The sequence below is a fragment of the Diadema antillarum genome, unplaced genomic scaffold (genome assembly GCF_040938485.1).
Source record: "Diadema antillarum isolate AM-2024a unplaced genomic scaffold, OU_Dant_1.0 seq00001157_RagTag, whole genome shotgun sequence".
Classification (NCBI taxonomy): Eukaryota; Metazoa; Echinodermata; class Echinoidea; order Diadematoida; family Diadematidae; genus Diadema; species Diadema antillarum.
The window spans coordinates 493128-507910 of record NW_027271967.1 but is presented as its reverse complement, the minus strand read 5'-3'; the positions used below and the strand labels follow the sequence as shown (position 1 = coordinate 507910).

General features: G+C 40.0%; 1 long non-coding RNA gene across 1 annotated transcript in view; it reads right to left on the bottom strand.

The window, feature by feature from the left end:
- Positions 1-14783, bottom strand: part of LOC139744308 (uncharacterized) — a 118026-nt gene that overhangs the window by 24456 nt on the left and 78787 nt on the right. The window contains exon 2 of the long non-coding RNA XR_011711821.1: positions 12640-12687. This is a non-coding gene — a long non-coding RNA (uncharacterized lncRNA). The remainder of the gene's footprint in view (positions 1-12639; positions 12688-14783) is intronic.

The window sequence follows — 14783 nt, the reverse complement described above, 5'->3', positions numbered from 1 at the left end:
ATGTCTTATTCACTCTACCACAGAGCCCCCGCAGAACAACACAGAACACCACAAAAACACTCACACATGTTCTCTTCTCCCCCAATAAGCCCCACCCTCGACTGTTTTCTTGAACTCAGAGTAGGAGCTTTCCTGCCTGCTTTTGGGATGATGTGGGGTTTTTTTTCGTCAGAGTGGAGAGCTAACAGGCTATCCCCGCAAATTTGACAGGTGAAATATTGGTATCGAAATAACCTAGCAAAGCACGGATATGGTTCACAACAACATTGATTATGCTGTTAGTTGTTATCTGCTCATCACATGTCAGATCCTTGAATTGCCTCTTGCTCTATTTAGATAATTATCACAAACATAGCCTTTTTGTGTGTGAAAAATGAAGCATTTTGTCACATATGCATACAAAATTATAGGAATATACATACAGAATTATAGGAATAACGCCAACTAATAGTCACAGATGCTGACAAGCTGGGCGTTATGACTTCCGAAAGGAATCATTCAGTACGTCCCATGCAGTTTCTGAACCTTATTGTAGTCAACAGGACGCTTTTGGCGGCGAATAATGACCGAATTTCGAGACATTAGTGCCAAGAGGGTGTATGTATAATACCCCATTTCACAGAGATTTTTTTTTTCTCATCGGTCACTTGTCGGAAGAAAAGTTTGCTGCTTCCGGCCACCAACCGAAGTGTATCGGATCGCAGTCTGATGAATTCGACTTGGTTGGTCAACTATCAGGTGATTGTCGACATGTTGCGGGTGATCCTCATGGGACGATCTTGCCTCATCGGATCACCGCCAGACATGTCTGACACTGACCTGATGGTCGCCCAACACAAGTCGGATTCATCGGACATCGATCCGATACACTTCGGTGGGTGGCCGGAAGCGATAAACTTGCTTCCGATGAGTGACTGATGAGAGAAAATCTCTGTGGAATGGGGTATAACCGTGATCTAAAATCGTGACAGGCTTTCTGCATGCTCATCAAGCGCAAGTGCAATTTCCAAATTTCACCGAAGAAGTACGCGTTTTTGTTGCTGCTTCTTGATACAGTGTATTGTTAGAAAGAACCGTTGAATGCACGCAAGCTTTATAAACGACTATGATGTGTGCAGAGTTTTATACCCACACATTTAAAAAGAAAGGAAAACATGTATTCAACCCAGCTATAGATGGCGCTATATGTTTCAGGCCATGACTCTTTATACCAGTTACAGATTAAACAAAATTGAAAGTACAAGTCTCAGGCTGGGGCAACTAGATTGTTGACGTGTGCAATTAATCACTTGCTTCAATAATCAGTTTGCCTGCAAATCGTCCTTCACGAACACACTTATTGGGCTATCGGTCTTAAAAAGAAGACGTTTATATTCACAGAGCATGGACACAGAATTGCAAAAATAACAACACAACATTATACAAATGACAAAAGAAGCTGTTACACAGTGCAAGAAGAATAATAAGCCTGAAGTTGAAGAACAGAACAAAACAAAACAGACATGCAATTACTTGGTATTTAATCATCATGAGACAGTCACGCAAGGATAATACTGAAGTGCCAAGCTGTCGTTTCTGGAAAGTGACTTGCTGGTATGGCCTGTACTGTTCTAGGCTATCAGCTTGCCTAGAACAGGCGAGAACCTTAATGGAATTACATCGTTTTCATGCAATATCACCTCGTTCAATGCAATGGCCCCAGACAACATGAAATTATCTTTCAGATTGGAAACGAACCATGGAACACCAATCTCTGTCAACCTTGTATCGTGGTCTTTAATGATTACAAAAGCTTGTTTTGACTTTGTGCTAGTCCCGATAGGCAAGTAGGCCTACAAAAATCATTTCCTCTTGTTTGTACTTCGGTGTAAGGCTTATACCGTCATCTAATTCCTCGTTTGCACAAAACGGCGAAATTAGTGCTTGCGGTAAAGAAAACAAGTTGATGATGATGCTGATAATCCTTTTATTTGTAAGAAAAACGAAAACACTACGGTATAAATAAAATCGCTGTCAAGGTTAATATCCAGCCTAGGTCTTACTCCGTGAGAAGAAAATGGATGCTTGTCCTGTGTGTTGATTTTGGCGCGCTCATCGAGACGGCTGATAGAGCACGCGAATCCTGATCCTTGGAACAGACCTCTAGTGTATAGAATTCTTGGAACGGCGTTAGTCATCTGTGATTCCACAGGGGCAAGAGTGCTTGGTGTCACTGAGCTAAACATGCAAATGTCACTCAACAGAGAATTGTTTGAATCGGGGAAGGGGTAAGTGGTGGGTGGGGTGGGGTGGGGTGGGGCGTTGGATGCCTCTCACTTCTTGAGATGCTGGCATCTAGGCTGGTTAAGTGGCAGTTGCTGATTGAATGTATCCCGCGTTCGCCCGACTGCCATAACGGCGCCGTGTTAAGACGTTCGTATCCCTTCGCTCCTTTGAGGTGACACGTGCACAATGATTATTCCTTTTAAAATACATTCCGTTCATGACGGCGTTTGAAATATGCAGACTGAAAGAGGGGAGAGAGAGAAAGAGAGAAAAAGAGAGAAGTAGAAGAAAAGAGGAACATGGGAGATAGAGGGAGGTAGTCGGAGTAAAGAGAACCGGTCGATAATAACTGAGCGTATAGAAATCGAGCAAGGGAGAGAGAGATGGAGGGAGAGAGAGAAGAAAAGAAAAGAGAGAGAGGGAGAAGGTAACGACGACAGATCATGGAAGACATCCAAGATTAGTGAGGAAGGGTGTGGAAGTGAGAGGGATGCGGTATAAAGCATGGAGAAAGAGAGAGGGAGAGGGGGAGAGGGAGGGAGGGAGACGGGGACAAGCCGTGGAGTGACTGGAAAGATCGTTGACAGATGTGAAAGTGCGTTGAATGTCAATCAAATCAATACATCAGACAGATCATGTGAGGCACACATACTAACGCACATATTTCCAAATGTCAGAACAAATACCGTCTGCCGTTGTGATTAAGCGCGCGCAGTTCGCGCCGCGAAACGAGCTGTCCACATCTACCGGAGATATCGGTGTATATCTAGAATTTCGCTGCTCCTTACGTATACCAAGAACCGGTACGTAATATCCCTCAACTCCAGGGTCCTGATCGTTTTATTTTGTTCCAATTTCTTCTTCGGTAAAGGAGAAAGTAATTTGTCTGGAGTCCTACTGTCTAGTTTGACTCCTATCCAATTTCTTCCGGTTTTAAACGACGAGTGGGTGAAGCACTTCCACGCAGAATTTCCGACGTGTTCTAAAGTGTTGCTATGACGACGACACTCTGGTAACACAATGTACATTCTACATAAATTGTTTCCAGACGTAGGGAGCCACAGGCACTGAGATGACCACTCCAAGATGCTCTCTCTCTCTCTCTCTCTCTCTCTCATAGTCTCCTTCTCTCTCATCCTCCTCCTCCTCCTCTTTCTCTCTCTCCCTCTCTCTCTCTCTCTCTTCATTAACTCTCTCCTTACCTCTTTCCCTCTTTATCTATAGAGCCACCTATCTATCTGCCTGCCTGTCTGTCTATTGATCTATCTGTCTGTCTATTTATATATCTACCTACCTATAGTTTATCTCCTCGAGAGGGAAAACAACTCACTTGCACATTATGAACTATGATGTATTTTTCTTTTGTATCTTTTCTTTCGTATCTACACAATATCGCAAGTCGCCTGACTTCGAGGTTTCACCATGCAATGTTATCTGAAAAAAAGGATAGTTAAATTGTGTTGTAATTCCCCCATGCGTTCCCCAATACTTTTTCTTTCAAAACAAGAGTAAAGTAAGAATGCACACTCTGCGATCTACTTTCTAGGAGTTACTGCTGCAGCTGGGTTCCTCTTTTGTGCACAAAGCGAAGGAAAACAGGCGAGAGTTTTAAGTTTCTTATCTGATTTTGAATTTCGAGGAGCGCGGTTCGTAGCGAGCGCGGAGCAGGAGGAGTGGGCGGGTAACCCGAAGCGTCTGCGTGATCGCCTGAATTGAAAATTGAGGTGAGAAGCAGAGTCTGCATGTGACACTCTGTTGAGACTGAGAAGCAAACAGTTCGATTTGGCGGGAAAATAATTCAATGGAAAAGGGCAAACAACCACAGGAGTTGTTTTGTACGAGGTAAGGGAAGCCGTGGAGGCATGTGTGATCGTATGAAGCGATACCGAAGTTTCCATGTGCCTGATTACTCTCACCCGTCTATATACCTCAGTTCCGAAAGGAATAATGCGCTGTAATGTTTTCTAATCGCTTTCATCAATGATTGAATGAAAAATCATAATAAAAGTCATGTTGTAATCTTAGAATTATGTTCTTTTCTGTTTTTCAAATCTTGCAGCCCCTCCGTTGAGGGGAAACAGAGAGGTTGGGACATTACGCGTCAGAAGGGCGCATGTGTGCATTACAGTCTGTACATATACACGTTTATTCATACAATCATGCAGAATTTGATGTGCATATATATATATATATATATATATATATATATATATACATATATATATATATATATATATATATATATACATTTTGTTTTATATATATATGTTGTAATATTCCACGTGTTGGACTTCGAATGTTATTGTAAGTAGAAGAAGGAGTCTCGAGTACACCATTTGTAGTTCCAGCAAGGTTTCTATTAATATAATGATAAGTCTTTGTAAAGTAACTATCGTGACATTACTATGGTGACTATTACTGCCAATACACGATTATATAATGATATATACAACTTTATACAACACCTCAGAATGATGTCGAATTGTGATTGGCCAAGAACATGTCACATGACATTCAATAGAAAATACCTATCAAACTCATTGAGAGTGACAGCCATACAATAGGCCCCTGGCATGGGCCTATAGCACGGCTCGAAGGTACTATAGCACGGCTTCGCGGGGGGCTACTAATGCATGGCCGCTCACAGAGTTCTGTGGCTCACACCCGTAGCAAAGCGCCAGCAAACTACATTGTACAGTGTACGTGCTGGCCGGCTGCGCTGCGCTGCCGGTAAGTCTCACAGACCAGGCGCGGCGGAGTACTGCAACGTTAACGTATACGCGCAGTTACTTTACCTAGCTAGTTGCATGTATCGCGGCCTGTATACACCTAGCGGTACTGCTGTGTTTTTACTTTTGACCCTGATCTGCTACGTGGACCACAGTGATCCCAACATCAAGACTTCATTTCAAGTTGAGAAACCGTAATTTGATTATTTTTCTGTGTTTTTATACAAAATCATTTTCGGAAATAGACAAAGTCTAGACCTACTACTAGATCTACCGACATCTCAGATCGACCTAACAGCCAGGCCTAACTCGATCTAACGTTAGCGTAGAATGGGTATAGACCCTGCGGAGTTCGTGATTCCTGTGACTGTGTGGTCGAATCATGACGAGTGTTTGAAAGCAGTACACAGCGTGGTTTACAATTCTCTGCCTAATTGTTACATTTATTTTTGGGCCTTCCTGAGTTGGCGGTCACTAATTTTGTATTGTGATTGTGGACAAGGTGTTGTATAAAACGAATAATTTATGATTTTGTTCGTGCATTGGGGCACGTAATACCGCACTCGGCGCGAGATTCGCCACTGGTCTATTCAACGCGGCGCTACGCGCCTTGTTGAATAGACCAGTGGCTCATCTCGCGCCTCGTGCGACATTCGTGCCCTATGCACTCACAACTCATAAATTATTCGTATAATATATATATATATATATATATATATATATATATATATATATATAATCATAACCCCCTCAAGAAAAGTTTGGAAATCTGAGTTTGATCAATCATTCTCATTTTTCCTTAGAAATAATTTATTTGTGCTTAGTACCACACAAAGATTGTTTAATTCTCTTTAAAATGATTCCATACTTGTTATGATTATCGTAAACATGGAGGTGCAGTGCTTACAAATATGAGGTAAAGTCAGAACTTAAAAGCTGCAAAATGGCCCAATTTTTGACGTTCCTAATGGAGTTTCCTCGTTATGAGTGAGTTCCCCATTGTTTCATTGGTGTTCATTTACTGTAACATCAGCATTCTTATGGAGTGAAACATGTATGCGTTCAACCAAACAGATAAACAAACAAACACACACACACACACACACACACACACACACACAAACACACAAACACAAACGATCATGACTCAAACCATTTTTTTATCTCACAGAACCTCGTTAACCACAACAAAAACATAAAGAAGTAAAATGGCATGGTCCTGGTTTTATTTGTGAGTTTCATCTTTATTTTGTCTTCATTTTGTCGTTATTTTGTCTTTACTCTATGTCTACTTTGTCTTTATAATTGTCAATGAACATGATCGGGGCTCAGTATCTGGTGGACGACCCAAGTGCTTGCACCAACGCCTGGCGCCTGCTGTTGATTAGCTTCGTGATTCGCTGCTGAGGAATGGCGTTCCACTCGTCAACCAGTATCCGACGGAGGCCTGCCAATGTCGTTGCATTCGTGACCCTCTTCCCCACAGCTCGGCTAAGTTGATCCCAAAGATGTTCTATGGGGTTGAGGTCGGGGCTGCATGCAGGCCAGTCCATTCTAGTGATGCCCTCTCTCTCGAGAAAGTTGCACACAAGTCTCGCTCTATGTGGTCTTGCGTTGTCATCTTTTTGAAACATCTCAGCTTGGATTTGCCCTATGGCGCGGGCTTTTTGAACATTGCTTACACGTGGCATGATGTCCAACCATAAAACTTGATGAGCTATCAAAATTGCCTGGAATGGCACCACTGAAAACTTGAATGTGGAGTTAAGATGTCTATCGAAATTTGCCTTCATGGCTGACCAGTTGAGAACAAAAGACATAACACAAAAGAACATGTTCTCTATTTACTCTTCACGACCATTCTCATTCATAAGGACAGTCCTTGTTCATTTTGCAGCTTTTCAATGCAGACCTTAACAGACACTGTTGAGTACAGCCCTTTACTTGATAGCATAATCATAATGAGTAGGATATTATTTCAAAGAAAATGTAATAATCTGTCCATTGATATCAAGCATGTATGTATGGTGCTTACAAACTGGAGGAATTTACAGCTGAAGTCAAATTTCCAAACTTTTTGAGGGGTACAATATATATATATATATATATATATATATATATATATCGCTCTCTCTCTCTCTCTTTATATATATATATATATATATATATATATAGATATATATATATGTGTGTAGTTATATAGGTTATATTTACTTTAAAAGAAAATTATATATATGTATATGTATGTATATATATATATATAGCAATTGGAATGCAACAAAAAAAAAAACACGCAAAAGGAAAACTATTGAACATGATGTTATCAAGTGAGAATAAATATAATCACTTTCCTCAAATATTTCCATAACCTAGAGTGCACCTGTGCAGGTCACGCGAAACCCGGACCAGAACACAGCAATCAGTTGACTCGATGTATCAAAACATGACGATCCCAATTGCATTCAGAGAAAGCATGCGCACCAGGTGCAGGTTCCATCCTGGACCTTTAAATCACATCATGTTTAGTCGCTTGTGGTAGCAACGGTGCTCCATGCGCACGCACCGCAGTGTCAGAATACATGATTAGAAGAGACTTACGCGCGTTCACGTTTGTGCAGTGTAGTATTACTCTCTTTTTTAGTTTTGGTTTAATTCAGTTTCTTTCAAGCGCATTTTTTTTTTCTCTCGAATAACTGAAGAGCAAGAAGATAAATCTTCTGATTTTATGTGGGCGGTTTTTTTCGCTTGCCGTAATTTTACCCGCTTGTAATGGGTTCCGACATAAATGAAGCTATTTAGGAAGACGTGTGGTCCCAGCAAGTAATGTTGTTGTAGGGATGTCAACTCAATATTCCTAATTGATGTGAAGGCCAATTTGTCTAATGTGTGAGGCTTTAAAACGATTTTCTTTTTGCCTTCTCGCTTGAGCTCTTGTTCGGTTTTTTTTTTCTGTTATTGAGTCTCTCAATGAATTGATTTGTCATCTATAAATTGAATGACATATCTATCTAAACACTGCAAGAAATAAAAGCAAAAATTATAAATTGACATAATTGTTATTATGAGGAAAAATGAAAAGTAATCACGAAGGCGCTCTGGTGGCATAGAATACACCTCTTGACTAATGTTATTATTATTATAGTGTATACATTTTACCGTTGGCATGGTTGGATATATGCTTCTCTGCGATGCAAACAGTCCAGTTCTTTAGCCCGTTTAGTATAAAAGTCTTTGCGTCGGTTTAGGAATAACCTCTAATACATACATTCTCATTATCACTTCCTAGAGGAGAATGCTTTCAGCAAGACTTATCTATTTGCTTACTTAGTATTTATCTCTCGTTCTTTAACAGTGTGGTATAGTTTTTGTTGAGATGGGGCTCGTTCTTCAGGTTTCCAACTTTTTTTGTGACATGAAAAACCTCTCATGAAATATGAAAGAGCATACAATTCTAAGAGGTTTCAATGTTTATTTGATGAACATTGGTTTTGAAAGGGCTGAAATATCCAGAAACAAAGGGGTCCTAATAAAAGGTGGGACCCACCTTTCACTGGATCACTTTGTTTTGCTTTGTGTTTGGATATCTCAGCCATTTCAAAACCGATTTTCCTCAATAATAAACTTTGAATACCTCTTAGATATGTATACCCTTTGATATTTCTTAAGTGTTTTCTAACTACCTCACAAAAGTTAAAATCTGAATCCCATTTCAACCAAAACTATACCACCCATGGGTGTGCTTCATTTGAGAACCACGAAATTAACATACCACTACACATTTTACATTTTCGTTAACCAAGCCGACACCACTGTTATTTGGGCCAATGTAGACTCTTTCATTTGAAATGTTAACTGAAAAAGTTCCATGAATACTTCTTGGCGTCTCTTTTTTGTTATTATTGCGTTCATCTGGTGTGTCTTTGATTTTATTTGGAGGTTTTACCAGAAAACCTACTAGTAATCTCTTTGCGTGATGTACGTGTTATAAGTGGGATTCAAAGCAAAATTATGACACCATGTATTAGAAGCGGGAGTGTCATCAAAATTTAGACTTTACTTTCGACATGCGACGGATGCGTTGGGTTAGTGAATGTTGAAGCAACACCCAGTAATTACGTCATGCTGTGTTCGAGTGACGTCAGGTTCTCTCAAGCCAATGACTTTCCTCACGATGTTCCCTATACAGGTTAGACTGGGCTTTTCAATGATAACAGGTGGTATGCCTAACAGTCCACAGACTGTGACAATGGGGGCGGGGGGGGGGGGGCGAGAAGGGGGGGGTTCAACTGATCCCATCTAGATGCTTACTCTTCGGCTCTCTACAGAGGGATAATGGAAATACGTAAATAAAATTACATGTAGGCAGGGGAGATGGATAGATAGTTTAAAACTGTTTCTACGTGATAGATATGGAATATCCATTTTTGACAGACAGTTCAGATGGCTTTTCTTTTTCTTTTTTGTCTTTTTTTGGGGGGTGGGGTTAAGTTACAGTCATCCTCTTCTATCAAAATGCTAAGGGGGGAAGATGTTAGGGGAAAAATCGACACTATGGTATATCCACAAAGGTCCGCCTTTTGTATTTACCGTGCTGTCAGTAGTCGTTATGCCCCAAAGTTATTTGAGAAAGCACGAGTCACCATTATTTTGGGATTACTCGTGCTTTGTTTGATTTGTTTCGTTTTGTTTTGGTTCGATTTGGTTTGGTTCGGTGTATTCAACTTCAAACAACATATGCATAAAGAAGCGGGCAAGCATACACACCTATACACACGCGACCACCCTGTCTTACTTTTGTCTCTTTTTCTCTTTGTCTCTTCTTTTTGTGACCGTGAAGGAAGAGGGTCGCTTTCATTTGATTCCCTCAAATAGAATGCAAACGAATGCCTATCAGCGCGAAAGCAATTCTGACATCAATCTATTATTCAGTGGATCTCCATCGGTTCGTTAATCTTTAGATCTGATTCTAATCACGATGATGACGTCAGCAAGAACATCATGCCAATTCTGACCATGATTATCCATTACAACAGTCGACGCTTTGAATTATTCATAGAAAGTATGAGAACAGCATCGTCTGCCGAAGACAAGAGATACCTTTGGTCGTTGGCAGCCTGCCATCAATGCCACGGCTCAGTGGCAATCTGCAGAACAGCGCGGCGATAACATAATTGTGACTGTGGGCAGACCTCCATTGTGAAGATCGCCAATAAGCGGTATACCCATGGTTTAAAAATCCTCACTTTTCCATTAACAAAGTCCCTGACAAGTAACCACTGAATAAGTAATGGAAATGACGTCATTATAGGCATACAAAACGACAACAGGAACAGAGAAGAATGAGAGGGTGGAGGATTACAATGACATACTATGAAAAAAGAGGGAAGCAAAACCAAAATCAGTACTTAATGCTCTCCTATCACGGTCATTATGGAAGACGGAAACACGTGATAAGTATACAGGAGAATATAACAAACCTTATCTATTCAATACGGACCTAGAGTATCACAAGTATCTGAGTTTTGCCACTTCGCCAGATATCTATTTCATAGTTTGTTTCGAGATTTAATTTCTGCCCTTTTGATTGACAATGACTTCATATTAGTGTCACTTTATTAGATGATTCGGAGAAGCCTCTTTTGAGCTTTTGTTGATCATCATTCTGACAAATATTTTATTCATTTGTTCGTTCATTCATTCATTCATTCATTCATTCATTTATTCATTCATTTATTCATTCATTTTTCCATCTTCAACAAAACTATTAATTTTTTTCATTCACGTAAGATGTAAGTACATGATATATAATTATGCCAACATTACAACAATCATTCTACTTCTGTTCTCGATAACCACTCCCTCCCCACTTGACTTTTTTAGAGTAGCATGATATTATTTTAACTTGAAGCATGATACATCTCTTTACGTATACAATGTGTACAAAATTTACTGAGGGGAACTCCCCCCCCCCCAAAAAAAAAAAAAATAAAAATAAATAAATAAATAAATCATGCAATGACCAGAAACAATACGTTTACCTTTTGATAGTCCTATTGAGTTATTGTCGTTTCATTAGTAGGCCTACCATCAGAGAAAGCATGCATCCTCAAAATATTAGCGAGTATCATCAAAATGGCAACGTCTCCTCAACATGTTCGCCCGGGGAGAAGAGAGCTCGCTGATGTTACACCACCATAAATTATACATGCTGGTGGCATTTTCGATCATCGCGCTTCTTAACACACCGGGCGCGGCCCGTCATGCACGCTCCATGGCTCAAAACACACTCTTGGTCGCAGCGAAATCAGTGACCCGAGTGACAGAGTACATTTACGATTGTTAGTTGTCTTGCCTTTCCTTGCCGAAAATTGGCCAATCGGAGCGCGTTTCCGATTCGAAACTGATTGCCATAAGGACGGCCTCTGCAGAGAAAGGTGCACGTGAACCCGACGAGAAGAAGTGGTGAGTGATTGCGGTGTATGAATGAATGGACTTTGAAGAAGTAAACAAGGCGGGTTAAAACTATTCTTCACCCTTATTTGAGGATCTGAACAAAATCGAAGACGAAATTTCACGGTAACATGAAGGTCGTTTCCTATTCAAAATATTGAGAGTAAGGTCCCTGCAAAAATAAAAAACAATTGGTGAGGGAAGGAGTAGGGGGTCGACTTGGCATACATATGGAGTAAAAATGAGTGACCCTGACACTTGAAAATTGTTTAATAGCCTCGTATGAAGGATCGGACCGGAGATCAAGAACTGTAGCGTAAATTGGTCAGGAGATAAAATGGTTACCCCACATATGCTCGCTGGCAGCTGTGGCAGTTGAGAAATTGTTTTCAAAAAGAAATTACCAGAAAATCGAATGAAATTGCTCTCGATATTGACATCTTAAGTACTGCTCTGTCATTTCAATGTTACACTGTCTTCTGTATAACATGAAGTTTGCGTCGATCTGAATGAATCGTTTCTTTTCAAGTACTTATTACGCCAATATCGTTGTGTTAGTGTGTGTGTGTGTGTGTGTGTGTGTGTGTGTGTGCATGTATGTTTAAGAGAGAGAGGGAGAGAGAGAGAGAGAGAGAGAAAGAGGAACGGAGAGACCCCGCGAAAAATCTGCATGTAAAACACTGATCTATTTCCCTCTTTTAGGGATATTTATTTACGTGCTTGACAATTGGCAAATGAGGCCAATAAACTAGCAGTATTTCTTACACCTTAAAGGCATTATTTGCCATTCACAGATAAAATAAAAACCCAGCTTTGGTGATCCAAAACAGTTCTAGAATTTGAGTTAGGGACAGAAACAACCAATGTACAAATGCTCATCGGTTTAACCAATGTTAATTATTGTTTAATACACAACATGTGAACGAAAGTTTTGATAAAATTGTTTCTAGAATAAATCGTCTACAGTTATTCGAGAAAAACAATAACATCTCCTTTGATATTTTAGGCTTCATTGCGATTTTTTTATATAATTACATATGGATTTTTTGTGATAAAACTGACCGACACATGTGCATCATACGTGATAGCTCGAACATTTTTTTTAAATCACTGCTCCCAATGGTAAACCATACCTTTAAATGAAGTCACGAAGGGTACATAGGACATGTGGTAAGCAATAAGAATCGTATCTCACCTGCTAGGAAGGCGTGACTGGGCAAAGCTGGCACTCCCTGCAGGACCGCTGTAGAGAAAGAAAACAAACAAATACAAACACACTGTAAACCATGTGATAGCATAGGGGATACAGGCAGCATAAACGAATAAAATATATGTAACTGACCTTCAATGCGACGAGGCACATTGGGCATTGTCACCATAACAACGGCAGATGAGATAAGGGCAGTGAGAGTTATCCATTTCCAAGAAAACATCCAGGGAGCTTGACTCGATCCTTCTCCCTCCCTCCCATCTCACCCTCCTCTGCCCTCGATGTAATCATTGAATAGACTCTCCTTCTCTCTGTCCCTCACACAGACACACAGACACACCACACAGACACAGACACAGACACACAGACACACACACACAGACACACACACACACACACACACACACACACACACACACACAAGAAAAGTAAGAGTAATAGGAGTAGCGACAATCCATGCACAAATTAGCAGGAGGAATCATTAGCAATACTCATTCGGGTAGTGTGAGGGAAACTTGTCATAACAATACACGTAATTTGCACTGATTTTGGCTTTTCTAGTAGTCTTGACTCAATTTTCACTAATATAAAATCTTTAAATTGATATTGATGTCTTTTCATTTATTTCGTCACGCAAACAAATCTTCCTTTCACTGAAATTCATCACTACAAATGTAAGCATTCATATTCCGAATACCATAACATAATAATTATCCATAGTACTGCAGACAAAAATAAATGACACTGTACAAAATCATTGAGGATATGACAGACACGTCGCGGCATTGCCATTGCATCTAGCAATGTCCTTATACCATGAATACGTCGGCAAAATCACCCTATCACTTCAAGAGGAAAATGCCTGTTTTTCTCTCTTCTCGTCACTTTGAATGAGATTTAAATCATATTATAAGAAATATTTTGTATTACGTCACTCATAAGCTGATTAATAGAGTGATAGAGCTATTTTCCTGGCAAGCGTCATATTCATCGGTCTCCTCATCATCATTCACAAACATTATACACTACTTTGGACAAGGATGACCTCCCACCAACTAACCCTATCTGTTGCCCAATGGGATACAGCCGTATAACTCAGTGCCCATGTCTGCTTGTGTATTTCTGAATGTTTTCGGTCCAGATTGTTATTGGTCTCCCTCGCCTCCTCTTAATTGTCTTCCATTTTGCCTTCAAAGAGAGTCTTTTTCATGCGATCATACAATTTTTTCTCATGATTTGTCCAAAAAGTCGAAGCCTAAGCTTCGAGCGATTATCCCCGTACTTTATGACTAATCCTGATTTAATCTGCTCTATACTATACTCAGCCATTTGTCTGTTGCGCTTCCCATGAGATTCTTAGCAGTTTTCTCAACAACATGTTTGTCTACAAATTGAAACAAGAAAAGATAGCTTGATGAAAGCGAGAGTCGGTTTCCTAATAAACATTACCTACTGTCAGGGTTTTATTTTGATTCAATGCTACCTTGGGAATGCCACGATTCAAGAGTTAATTTCCACTGTACTAAGTCGGAACTAAATTTAGTAAGTCGCTACGTGGCATTGTCAGAGAAACATCGATTTCCTCAGCATTTTTTTTTAATGAAGAGATAAATCTTATTCTAGATAATATCTAGATATAATTCTAGATAATATCCTGAGCAGTGGAATCACGACTCTCTGGCTCTCTCGATTTGTACTCATGTCTATTAAAAAGAATAATGACCAGTGCATTCTTTCTTTCCACATTTCATTGCAATTTAACCCTATAATCACAGCAGAGACAAACAAACAAACAGAAGGAAAAGAGGATGATGCGTCATTCTAAATGCTGTATGACAGTGCCCATTATCCGATGTGCAGCAATACACAAGATTATAATGCTACATTATTCTATATTACACGCCAAATTATGCTCGTAGATGTCCGTTACATTTCAACGACTAGAGAATTCAATCAGTAAAACAAATGATGAAAGTCCTGATCACCGTCATTCGGGCGAGGGCATTCATTAAGGGTGATTACACTGCGTATGATTTCGAAAATATGTGTAGTTAGTGCGGCTTCATTAATTCAACCACGTGCCATTTTACGGGTAACCTTGGGACTGACTGCACCAACTAAGTCAATTC